Source organism: Vombatus ursinus, unplaced genomic scaffold (genome assembly GCF_900497805.2).
Source record: "Vombatus ursinus unplaced genomic scaffold, bare-nosed wombat genome assembly UNPS02014769.1, whole genome shotgun sequence".
Classification (NCBI taxonomy): domain Eukaryota; kingdom Metazoa; phylum Chordata; class Mammalia; order Diprotodontia; family Vombatidae; genus Vombatus; species Vombatus ursinus.
In genome coordinates, this window is record NW_020954547.1 from 507,440 (window position 1) to 520,363 (window position 12,924).

Sequence of the window (12,924 nt, forward strand, 5' to 3'; positions counted from 1 at the left end):
TTTGACCCAGCATCTAGCAAAGTGCTCTGCCTGCATGGAATGGTTTATGATTATTTGTAGTATCAAATTTGTTTAATTGAATTGACCTCTTCAGAATTCTGCTCCATATTTCCTTTACTCTTTCAGCTTTCATTCATTAACTGCTGATCCACACCCCTGCTAAACGTGACCTGTTGTGTTTAGCCATGGGAGGGATGACGATATTTTCTATAAACGTTCATGGGCAGAAAAATCTCAGGCAACACAGAAACAAATGGGATAATCTGAGGGGAATAAAATTAAAAAAAAAAGCCCTACATTTATTTCACAGACTTGTTGAAGTAAGAGACCAAAGGAGAAAAAGAAGAAGCTGGGGAAAAGATGATTATTTGGTGACATTTACTTACTCCGGACATGATATTTTAAAAAGCAAATATAGAAACTGGAACTTGCTGTTTAATTGAGGCTCAGGTATTTATTTCAAAGCTGGCTTATCTTTCTGGCTTCTCTGGTGTTTCCATGGTGTTCTGTTTCTACTTCCATTGGTTTGGAACGTGGGTAGCAAGTTGATGAACATTTTTAATGAGTAAATCCTTTTCTATGCCAAATTTTATAGATAATTAAATCTGATTTATAAGGCAAGTTTCAGTGAAAGTGAACAAGGGAGGCAAATGGAGAAGTCCCAAGATTCGAGTTCTGAATAATGTTCCCATATTGAAAAATGGAGGATGTGTGTGTGTGTGTGTGTGTGTGTGTACGTGTGTACAACCTTTCAACCAGGTACCAAACAGAGCTAGTACTGAGTTTTCTGATGTGAAATGAGTGTACCAAACCAGATTAAAATGTAATAGGGAAATGTTTGACAAATAAAAAAACAATACAACATAGATAATGTTAATTTGTGCTTTTCTAAGTAAATATCCAGTCCTCAGGGATCCACTTTTCTTTGAGTCTGACACCATTGATGTAGACTACTTCTTATGGATATAATATAATAATAGGATTCTGAGCTGGAAGGAGCCCTAGAAATTATCTAGTCCAATCCAATCTGGAACTGTGAAAACATGATGGATTTGGAATTAGAGAACCTGGGTTTGAATCCCAGTTCTGTCTCTTTATATAAAGCTAACATGTACATAACACTTTAAGATTTTCAAAATGTTTTATATATATTGTCTCAGTGGATTGCCATAACAACTTTGTGAGATAGGTACTCTCCTTAGCCCCATTTTACAGATGAGGAAACTTATCCATGAGTTAAGGGTCATATAGATATTAAGTGTGTCAGGCCAGATTAGAACTCAGGTCTTTCTGACTCTGAGTCCCCTGTTGTGCTATCTAGTTGTGTGACCTTGAGCAAGTTACTCTCCCTCTCTGGGCCTCAGTTTCTTTACCTGTAAAATGAAGCAGTTAGACTAGATAAGCTTCCAGCTCTGGAACTATGACCCTACTTTCAGAGAGGGAAATGACTTGTCCTAGGTCACAAATATAGTATTGTAAGTAGTCAGCATAGGGATTTGAACCTGGGTCATTGGATTCCAAATTTAGAGTTTTTTTCATTGTTCCATGTTGCTTGCTCAAAAGTTAATCCCTTATGTTTGTTTTTTTACAGCCTGTGTAGCTCAGACAAAAGCTAAAGTCTATTTCATCATAATCTTAGCCTGGACCAGTCAGTAAGGAAGCTCTTGCCTTACACCTAGGATAGAAAGAACAAAAGCTTGGTAATACTTTAAAGGTCTTTATTCCAATCCTTCAAAAGATCATAGACTTTGTCAATATCGTGCATTCTCCCTGACTCAGATTGCCCTTTAAAGTGGAAGAAACACAAGGCAGACTATTTCAAGCCAAAGCATAGTATATAGAAATAAGAGGTAGCCTGATGTGGGAGACAGTTTCAGGAAAATCTGAGTTCAGATCCTCATTTATGATCTTGGGCAAATCACTAACCTCTCTGTGTCTCAGGAAACTCTCGAAGATGCTATTGGTTGTCATCTGCACAGGTGGAAAGAATTCACTTATCAACAAAATTATAGGTCTATGATATATACATACATACATATATACATATATATATATATACACATATACATACATAATATGAAACCAGAAAAACTTTAGCCAAATGAATAGAGAGGAAGCATGGTGTAGGATATTAGACCTAGAGGCAAAAAGATCTGGGTTCAAATCCTACCTCAAGGTACTTACTGGCTCTGTGATCTTGAGCAAGTCACTTAACCTATATGCCCTTCAGTTGCTTCATGAGTTAAAATGAGGGACTTGAACTCTTTGTCACTTATGGTGAGCGACTGTCTCCTGTCTCAGTAGCTTTGCACTGGCTCTTGTCCATGCCTAGAATGCTCTCCAACCTCAGCCTCTTGGAATCCCTGTTTTTTTATTTTATTTTATTTTTTTAAGTCTCAGCTTGAGCTCCTGTTTCTGCAAGAAGCCTGTCATGGTTTCCCCAGTTGCTGGTGCATTTATTCAAGGCTGCCTCGTACTCAGGTCTTCCTGGTGCTGAGGTCAGCTCTCTCTCCACTATACCATCTCTCATGTCAAAGGGTATTGTCATTTGCACCAATTCCGAACTGCTTGCCTGGTTTCAGACTCCCAGTCTCCACTGTCATTACTGGTTTCAGGTATCCTGTAGGCTTGTTCAGCAGTCATATTTATTTCTTATTCTAAGATTCTGCCAAACACAGGAAGGGGCAGAATACTAGCTCTCCAATGAATGGGGAGGGACTAAGACCTGCGAAGGGTTCACGATACACTCTCAATCCTTGCCTCATTTCTCCAAGTCTCAGTCTCTCTGTATGCATTGGATAATCATCTCTGTCCCCCGTCCTGGACCTGACAGCATCTCAGAATTGTGTATAAGACATAATTATTAAAAGGGGAGAAAAGAATCAGCCAAATACAGAGGCCCCTATTGTAAAGGTGAGATGGGTAGCAGAAATGGGAGCTGGAGACTTCTTTGTTTGGCTTCACTGACCCCTGCTGGTTGATGACCTCTGCATCTTTGAGATCCAGGTGCTAAAGTGGAGAGAAAATAGGCCTCAGGCAAGTTAGCTGCTGCCAAGCCTGGCAAGGTTCCATCCTCATCTTTAGTTCAGTTAATCCGCAGTCAGACTATGTATTTCTTTTGGGGTCAATCTTAAATTAGCATCTCAAACTTGGGTTACTGATGTTGCTATGTTCATTTGGCAATATCAGGGGAAACTAATTAATGAGAGGCACGGTAGAAGAGTGAGTAGTAAGCTGAACTTAGTGTCAGAAAGGTCTGGGTTCAAGTCTTGCCTCAGATACTTAGCAGCTGTATGACCCTGGGCAAATTACTTTAACTTCTCTAAGATTCAGGTTCCTCATTTGTAAATGAGAATGATAATAGCACACTTGCCCCTCCCTAAGAAGGGCTGTTTGTGAGGTTCAAATTAAATCACGTGTGCAAAAGGGTTTGTAAACTTTGTTGTTGTTGTTTGTCCTTCATTTTTGAAGAGGACAGTGACATCAGGAAGGTATATCATGACTTGCAAGTGAATTAGATTTAAGTGAGGGAGGGCTGTGCAAAGTCACCAGCCTCACTTTCTCCTCAGGAGCCATCTGGGTCCAGTGGCCAGATGTCGATCAGGATGACTGGAGATGGCTCCGGATGTGCCCCTTAATGTGCAATAGAAATGTGAGCTCACAGATGTGTAGCCTGCAGAGTTGAAAGGACTCTTGGAGGTCATCTAATCTAATCCTTTCATTTTATATAAGAAGAAACTGAGGCTTATGGTTAAGTGAGTTTAAGTTTGAATTCAAGTCCTGTGATTCCTCATTCAGCATTCTTTGTACTGTGAACCACACTGGATTATCTCACTCATCTTTTAAAAGGGGTCTCAGGGGGCAGAGCCAAGATGGTTGAGTGAAAGCAGTGACTTGCTTGAGCTCTCCCCCAAACCCCTCCAAATACCTGTAAAAAAATGGCTTTAAACAAATTCTAAAGCAGCAGAACCCACAAAAAGACAGAGTGAAACAAATTTCCAGCCCAAGATGGCCTGGATGGTTGATCGGAAAGGTATATCGCTCTGGGCTGGGAGAGGAGCACAGTTCTGTGTGGGCACGCAGGCCGCAGAGACCCTGGAGCAGGTCTCAGGACTGAACTGTGGGCAGCTGTGGCAGTTTCCAGACTTCTCAACCCATGAACACCAAAAACAACTTGGAAGGTCAGTGGGAAAAGTCTGTCACTGTATTGAGAGAGAGAAGCTAGCGGCGCCAGGGTGGCGGCTGCCTCCTGAGCTTCAGGCCCACAGACTGAGGGGGAATTGAGGGGCTGATCAGAGGGGGACTGCAGGGATCTCTTTGCCAGTGCTGAGGCAGGAATCTCTTGCTTTGCCCCTGCTTGGATCTGGGTCACAGTTTTGGGTGGCAATCCTGGAGTGAGGAGGAGTGCTGGCCTGGTGGAACTTGTTGTGGTGGTAGAAACACCTCGCCCCTTATCATACCACCTTAGAAGAACTGAAAATTTACAGGTTCCTAGAAGTATCTCTGAAAACAGCTGTACAAACCCCCGAAGCTTGGGACAGTACATTCTCCACATTGGAAGCAGACTTTTACCTTGACAAAGAGTTTAAAACTCAAGTAATTGACCGGGATTATGAGTAAGCAGCGCAAAAGGAGTCAGACTATATTATCTTACTTCGGTGACAAAGAAGATCAAAACATACAACCAGAAGAAGACAACAAAGCCAAAGCTCCTACATCCAAAGCCTCCAAGAAGAATATCAATCAGTCCCAGGCCTTAGAAGAGCTCAAAAGGGCTTTTGAGAAGCAAGTAAGAGAAGTAGAGGAAAAACTGGGAAGAGAAATGAGAGTGATGCAAGAAAATCATGAAAAACAAGTCAACAGCTTGCTAAAGGAGATCCAAAAAAACACTAAAGAAAATAACACCTTAAAAAATAGCCTAACCCAAATGGCAAAAGAGGTCCAAAAAAGCCATTGAGGAGAAGAATGTTTAAAAAGCAGAACTGGCCAAATGGAAAAGGAAGTCCAAAAGATTACTGAAGAAAATACTTCCTTAAAAATTAGAATAGAACAATTGGAAGCTAGTGACTTGATGAGAAATCAAGACACTGTAAAACAAATCCAAAAGAACGAAAAATTAGAAAACAATGTGGCATATCTCATTGGAAAAACAACTGACCTGGAAAATAGATCCAGGAGAGTGAATTTAAAAATTATTGGACTATCTGAAAGTCATGATCAAAAAAAGAGCCCAGACATCATCTTTCAAGAAATTATCGAGGAAAACTGCCCTGATATTTTAGAATCAGAGGGCAAAATAGAAATTGAAAGAATCCACCGATCTCCTCCTGAAAGAGATCCCCAAAGGAAAACTCCTAGGAATATTGTAGCCAAATTCCAGAGTTCCCAGGTCAAGGAGAAAATATTACAAGCAGCCAGATAGAAACAATTCAAGTATTGTGGAAACACAGTCAGGATAACACAAGATTTAGCAGCTTCTACATTAAGGGGCCAGAGGGCATGGAATATAATATTCCCGGAGGGCAAAGGAGATAGGATTAAAACCAAGAATCACCTACCCAGCAAAACTGAGTATAATCCTTCAGGGGAAAAAATGGTCATTCAGTGAAATAGAGGAATTTCAAGCATTCTTGCTGAAAAGATCAGAGCTGAATAGAAAATTTGACTTTCAAATACAAGACTCAAGTGGAACATGAAGAGGTAAACAGGAAAGAGAAATCATAAGAGACTTATTAAGGTTGGACTGTTTCCACTCTTGCATGGAAAGATGATATTTGTAACTCATGAGACCTTTGTCAGTATTAGGGTAGTTGGAGGGAAAAATTATATGTATGTACGTATGTATAGATAGAGGGCACAGGGGGAGTTGAAGATGATGGGGTGATATCTGGACAATAAAATTAAGGATGAGAGAGGATTATACTAGGAGAAGGAGAAAGGGAAAGGTAGAATGGGGTAAATTATCTCACAAAAAAAACAGAAAAAAAAGGCTCTTACAGCAGAGGGGAAACGGGGGAACGTGAGGGGGAGTGTGTGAATCTTATTCTCATAGGATTTGACTTAAGGAGGGAATAACATACACGCGCAATTAGATATGAAAATCTGTCTTACCCTATAGGAAAATGGGGGGGGAAGGGGACAAGAGAGTAGGGGGATGATAGAGAGGAAGGCAGATTGGGAAAGGGGATAATCAGAAGCAAATATTTCTGAGGATGGACAGGGTCAAAAGAAAGAATAGAATTAAAATGGGTCTCAGGTAGAAAAAGTCCTGGGACAAGTTATTATCTTATTATTCTTTTATATATCATAGCCCATGAACTCTTGGTCAGGTAGATAAAACGATTACTTTTTGCAGTTGAATTTTAAAAAATTAGGATGTAAGTTCATTCTCTGTAGACTCACATATGATTTTTGATCTCCTCTGCTAGATCTCTATACTTTGAAAGCTTTTTATTACATGTAGCCTGGAAATTATGAGTATCTGGTATGGTGACATCTATTTAAAATGTTATTCTTATGTGTTTTTTTTTTAAATGGATCAATGTTATATCTAGGCAATTGTGGGTAACAATTCAGTTTGTGAGAATGGTCCAAATTGAGTAAAGTTTATTGGCTGATTTCTCCAGTGTATTTTGAAGTCTATATTTGTAGTATGGAGATTTGCCATTTGGTAGTCTATAAAAGGTAGTGAGTTTCAGATCTGTAGTTGTAGCCACCAGGTTATGCTATACTGAGTATTTGGTAGGTGTTAAATTTTTACAGCTTACAGTGATGTTACACAGTTTTTACTGTTTCCTTGTGTAGTTTTGGGTATTCCATCATTGCCTTGACCTTGTTCCAAACCCAATTTCACCTCTTCTCTCATGGGGTTTTCTCTCCTTCCTTTGCTTTCCCTCTTTCCTCTTCTCCTCCTCCTATCTCTCCAGAGCTTTCTCTTCTTCTCTCTCTCTCTTCTGGTTACTCATTTCCTCCAGTCAGCCTGTTCCTACACTGGCATGAGATTGGGGAATTCCCAGAGTCAGAATGTTTGTCATAACTCACTACTCTCAGAGTCCTAGGAGTGGTACTTTAGCTCATGAGCCCTCACGAGTGTATTTTCCCATCATTAAATCAGCCAAGATGATTCCAATACTTTTACTAAATAGAAAGCAAAGCAATAATAATATTCACATAACAGTCTATCCAGGGTATAATTTCCTTCCAGTATACACCAAGTCCACTGATGGGGAAAGTGGTCACAAACTTAAATTACCAGGTTAATGAGGCTCATATTCAGGGAACATATATAGCTAAGGTAACTCAGTTCAGGAACTGTGATCATTGATGTCTTCTCTCTTTTTTGGGGAACTATCCTCTCAAAGTTCACGATGGGTCTAGCATATGTGTCAGATGAATGGTTCCATTGCTAAATTGGGCTGTCCCACAGCTGAATGAGATCAGCTTCTCACAAGGACAACTTTGCTGCCTGCCTCTACTACATTTGGAACTTTCCCCGCTCACTGGGGCTTACTTTTTTGACAGCAACTTGAATCTTTGGTACTTACAACTTCAAGCTTAACCAATATCCTCCACTGGTAGTTTTATGCTCTTTTAGAAGGGGCAAGATTTAAGGTTGGAAGGAGCCTCTCCAAATCTCTTCCCAAGGCTGGCCTCTGACTGTCTTCTTATCCACCTCCCTGCCAACAGGTGGTAGTTCAGAGTACAACTTTATCTCTTCTTCACCTTTTTAGCTACAGGTGTCAGTATAGCAGGAGAGGTATAGTCTCTCTGCCACTAATCATTTCTTCTGGCAGAGAACTATAGCCTTATTTCACACAACTCTGAGGTCCGTACTTTTACATTTATACTCTCCCTGGTTCAGAAACGGATTTTCACTTTGCTAAACATCACTCCGTCTTAAGCTGAGTGACCGAAATCTCACGTCTGCCAGCTGAACTATAATCTGGCAATACGTTTGTCCAATAATCATAAAAAGTTCTGGAGTTCAGCACTCCCAATTATGGTGTTCCATAAGCAAATAAGCAACTAAAACATAGACTATAGATCAGACTTTGCCCTGTATTGATTGCCAAGTTCTATAGTCTGACATATATAAATAAGGACCTGAAACACAGAACTTTGAAGCAGCCTTTGTTGTTACTTAATCTCTCAGGGCTCCAATCAGCTTTCTAAGACTATAAGTTTGTTTTTGTTTTTTTTGGAGGCAATTGAGGTTAAGTGACTGGCCCAGGCTCACACAGCTAGTCGGTGTCTGAGGCCGTATTTGAACTCTGGTCCCCCTGACTCCAAGGCTGGTGCTTTATCCATTGCATTAGGACTATAAGTTCTAGAGAAGGTGCTGATCTGGATTAATAGAGGGACTTTCTTCACAGTGAGTTCTCATAATAAATAATAATAATAAAAAACTAGCACTTATATAGCCTTTCATTGTTTACTATATATATATATTATTTCATTTATATATATTATTTCATTTGATCCTCACAACAACCCTGTGCTATTTTTATTCTCATTTTATAGATCAAGAAACTGAAGCTAGGACAAGGTAAATGATTGACTCAGGGTCATACAGCCAAGTAAGCGTCTGAGGCAGGGTTTGAACTCAGGTCTTCAGAATTCAAAAGCTGGCACTTCATCTATTCTACCACCTACCTGTCTGCACCAGTGAAATTATAGATCCAGTCCCTATCTCTGTTCTTAATAATAATTAATTTAAAGGAGGAGGGTGGAAGAATGGGAAAGGGGAAGATCAGTCATTTTGAGAGCATCGAGTATATTTTAGGTTGAGAACTTTAAGCTGCAGGTACAGTGTTATAAATGGACTTTAGAGCCACTTGTATCAGTCATCTGATACTCCTTTCCTTGATGAGAAATATTTTAGTGTATTAGCAAGAAGAAAGAGTAACTGAACATTAATCAAACATTTCACGAAGAGTGCCGAGGTGCATATTTCATGGAAGCAGCCAAGTATAACCCATCGCTGTAGCTCAGAAAATGTACGTTCAATGTGTCTGTTTGGTCTCAGATCACTGAAGTGAAGCTTGATTTCTCAGTGAATCAGGCAGACCTTAGAAAAGTTGTTAAAATCCATATGTGCTTTTTTTTAAGGAAGAAATGTTTTAACTTTATTTGATATTATTTTACATACACAGTTACCTTTTTTTTTTTTGCCTTCTCTTCTCCCAGGCAATTAATTCCTTGCTGGTACCATGCCTAGAAACAGTAGGAGCAAATGAGTTTCTAGAAGTGAGGTTCTAAATTAGCAATCATCTCGGTGACGTTTGCACTTTGTCATTGTTTTCATTTCAGAGTTATTGCCTCTTTTCTGAAAATATCTCAAGAAAGGCAACATGTATCCAGATAATTCCATGGAAGGCAAATTAGAGTGTGGTGATGGCTGCCAGATTTGGTCCTCTCTAGGATTCCAACCATTTCTTCCAGGATAGGGCATGGGGGAAGTCTATTCAAAGTGAAACTACTCTATTCTCTTTGAGTCAATCTCTTTAGGACATCAACTCACTAGGGCAAAGCGCTTGGCAAAGGGTCTAGTTAGATTCCAGGTGGCTTGAAAAAAAGATCCCTACTTTCAAAGCTTATCCTTGGAAACCCCATTTTAACACTCAGTTGTGACAAATGGAAAGAAGGTTTCATAGTGCGTAAATGCCCAGGCAGGGGTGGAGAACTGTTATTTAACTATTTACTAGTATGGTATTATAACAGCATATAATGAGACAGACCTACCCAGAGAGCAATGAGAAGTAGGGGAGTGTTGGAAATTCAGGATTTATTATTTTTTGAGGCACACCAGGCTGCCCACCATCAGTCAATGGAATTCCCCAGCTCGCCTTCAGTGTTTTCCCCGAGGCTCATGGTTGTTTGCCGTTTGCACCAGCAGCTTTCCAATGACAGTGCTGTTATCAGGGATCCCATAGGCAAATGTAATCTGTGAGTCTCTAAGGAAATTTGTACTGACTTTATAATCTGCTTGGCAATGGAACTGTGATTTTACTCCATCCCAGCTACCCTGTGGAGCCATAACAGAGGAGTCGGATGATTCAACTAATTTCTGTGAGGTAAATTTAAAATTCCTCCTGACAGGTTGTGTTAGAGGACTGGGGCCTGAATGCAGCTTGTTGAAGGGTATCTTGACTTGCAGGGTTAGCAAGAGCAAATTCGTGGACATAGATGCTTCACATTTTAATGACCCTGGTATATAGCCCACTGACTCTAGCATGCAATATACCTGGAAGATGATAAGTGTGAGACTAACAGTCCTAAACGAAACAGATCACTTCTGTTCTACCTCCTGCATGCACAACCAGAGTGGAAGAATTTTGACCACTCAGTGGTCAGGCATTTATGGATATAAATGAGAGAGTGATGTGATCACCTTCTCAATAAGATAGTAGTGAGGAAAAAAAAGTCTTTTCAGAGACAGCTCCTGACAGTCTCAGTGAACAGGGTTCCTGTCTCAGGTGTGACCAAGTAACTGTAAAGTACTTAGTCTTTAACCAACTTGCAAATTCATTATTCAACACACAAATAGTAATTTGAAACACCCAGATGGGGGTAGATAGCACATGAAAAAGAGTTGAAAAGAGGTAAGAGTGAGTGGGTGGGGGCATAATTTTGAAGTCCAGAAAGTCAAGAATAGGGCCATGACAAAAATGAAGACATCGAGGCCTTTCCACAAAATGGAGTCTCCAGGAGCAATTCACCAATGGGAGAACAAAGGTGGAGGAATATTCCAAGGTGAGCAGACTACAGGCTTGGTAAGCTGTTGCAGGGAAAGGAGGACTCAGAAGCTTAGGAAAATTCCAGGATGAGCCAACAGTGGAGAAGGCATAGTTTTGAAGTCCAGAAAGTCAGGAACAGGGCTGGAGAATGAAGGGAGGAATCTACAAATCTTTTCTGTCCTACAGCCAGTAATATTTCCTATTGGAATCTTACAGATTGAAGCTAGAGTCACTGAACCTTTTCTTTGCCTCAAGTCACAGAATCTGAGAATCACAGAATTTGAGAATTGTAAGAGATCTCAGGGGCCATTTGGTCTAACACATACCCAAAAGCAATTCTCACGATGGCATACTTGACGAACAGTCATCTGGCCTCAGTTTACAACCTCTCAGGAGGGCAAACTCTACCACTTTTTGAGACGGGCCAATATACCTTTGGACACCTCTAATTATTTACTTTTTCCTAACATGAAGCCTAAATGGTGGTGCCTTTTTTTTTCCTTTTTTTTTTCTTCTGTATCCCCACTGCCTCTCATTGTATCTGGAATCTAGAAGGGGCTTAATGGATGTTTCTTACATTGGTTGGTAGATTCACCTTTTGGCAAGTTCCATCCATTACTCTTGGTACTGTCTTCTTGGGCCAAGTAGAATAAATCTAATCCTTTCTCAGGATGATGGCCCTTCAGATATTTGAAGACAACTATACTTCTCCTCCTGAGTTTTCCTTTCTCTAGACTAAACAGGCCCAGTTCCTACAATAGATTTTCATGTGACAAGGACTCAAGGCCATTCACCATTCTACTCACTTTTCTCTGGATACCATCCAGTGTATTAATGTCCTTCTGAAACTGTGAAACCTAGAACTGGATACATGATTCTAAAATGTTGGCTGACAAAGGTAGAACACAGAGGGACTATTACTTCTTTATTCCTGGAAGCTATGCTTGCTTAATACAGCTCAAGATTGTATCAGTTCTTTTTTTTTTTTTTGGGGCATTTGGGGTTAAGTGACTTGCCCAGGGTCACACAGTTAGTAAGTGTCAAGTGTTTGGTCTGAGGCCGGATTTGAACTCAGGTCCTCCTAACTTCAGGACCAGTGCTCTATCCACTGTGCCACCTAGCTGCCCCTGTATCAGTTCTTTTTGACTGCTACATCAAACTACTAGCTCATAATGAGCTTGCAGTCCACTAAGACTCTCAGATCTTTTTCAGAACAATTTCAATCTAAATATATTTCCCCATATTTCCTTGTGAAGGTGATTCTTTCACATATAAGTACTTTTATTGTTCAATTGTTTCAGTCATGTCCGACTCTTCATGATCCCATTTGGGTTTTTCTTGGCACAGATACTGGAATGGTTTGCTATTTCCTTCTCCAATTCATTTTGCAGATGAGGAAACTGAGGCAAACAGGGTTAAGTGACTTACTGAGGATCACACAGCTAGTAAGTGTCTGAAGCTGGATTTGAACTTGGGTCTTCCTGACTCTAGGTCCAGTGCTCTATCTACTTAGCCACCTAGCTGCTTCATATCCAAGGATAGGAATTTCTATTTTTCTTCATTGAATTTCATCTTATTAGATTCAGTACAGTGCTCTAGTCCATTAGGATCTTTTGGGACACTGATGCCATTCAGTGTGTTAGGTATCCCTCTCAACTTTGTGTCATCTGCAAATTTGGTGAGTATTTCATCCATGCCTTTACACAAGTCAATGAAAAAATGTTAAACAGTGCAGATCCATGGGGCACTCCCCTGGAGACATCTTGCCGTGCAGATACTGAATCATTAATAATTATAGTCCCCTCATTTACTAGATTGGTAGTTCTGTAAAAAAAGAAAAAGTAAATGAGGTTAACCTAACCTGTTCTTGACAAATCTGGCTCTTTGAAACTACTACTTCACTTTCTAAGTGTTTGTCAACCCCTTAATGATCTTTTGTAGGATTTTTGTAAGCATTGAATTCATATGGTTTGCAAACTATATTTTCTTCCCTTTTTTGAAACCTGGGGCAATATTTACCTTCTCTAGTCTTGTAAAATCTCTTCCATTTTCTCTAAATTGTCACAAATCGTGGCAATGACTCAGCAATCCCACATGTTAGTTCTTTTGGAACTCAAAGACATAGTTCCTCTGGGACAGGTGACTTGAATTCTTTTTTTTTTTTCTGTGATTCTATTAATTTATTTAT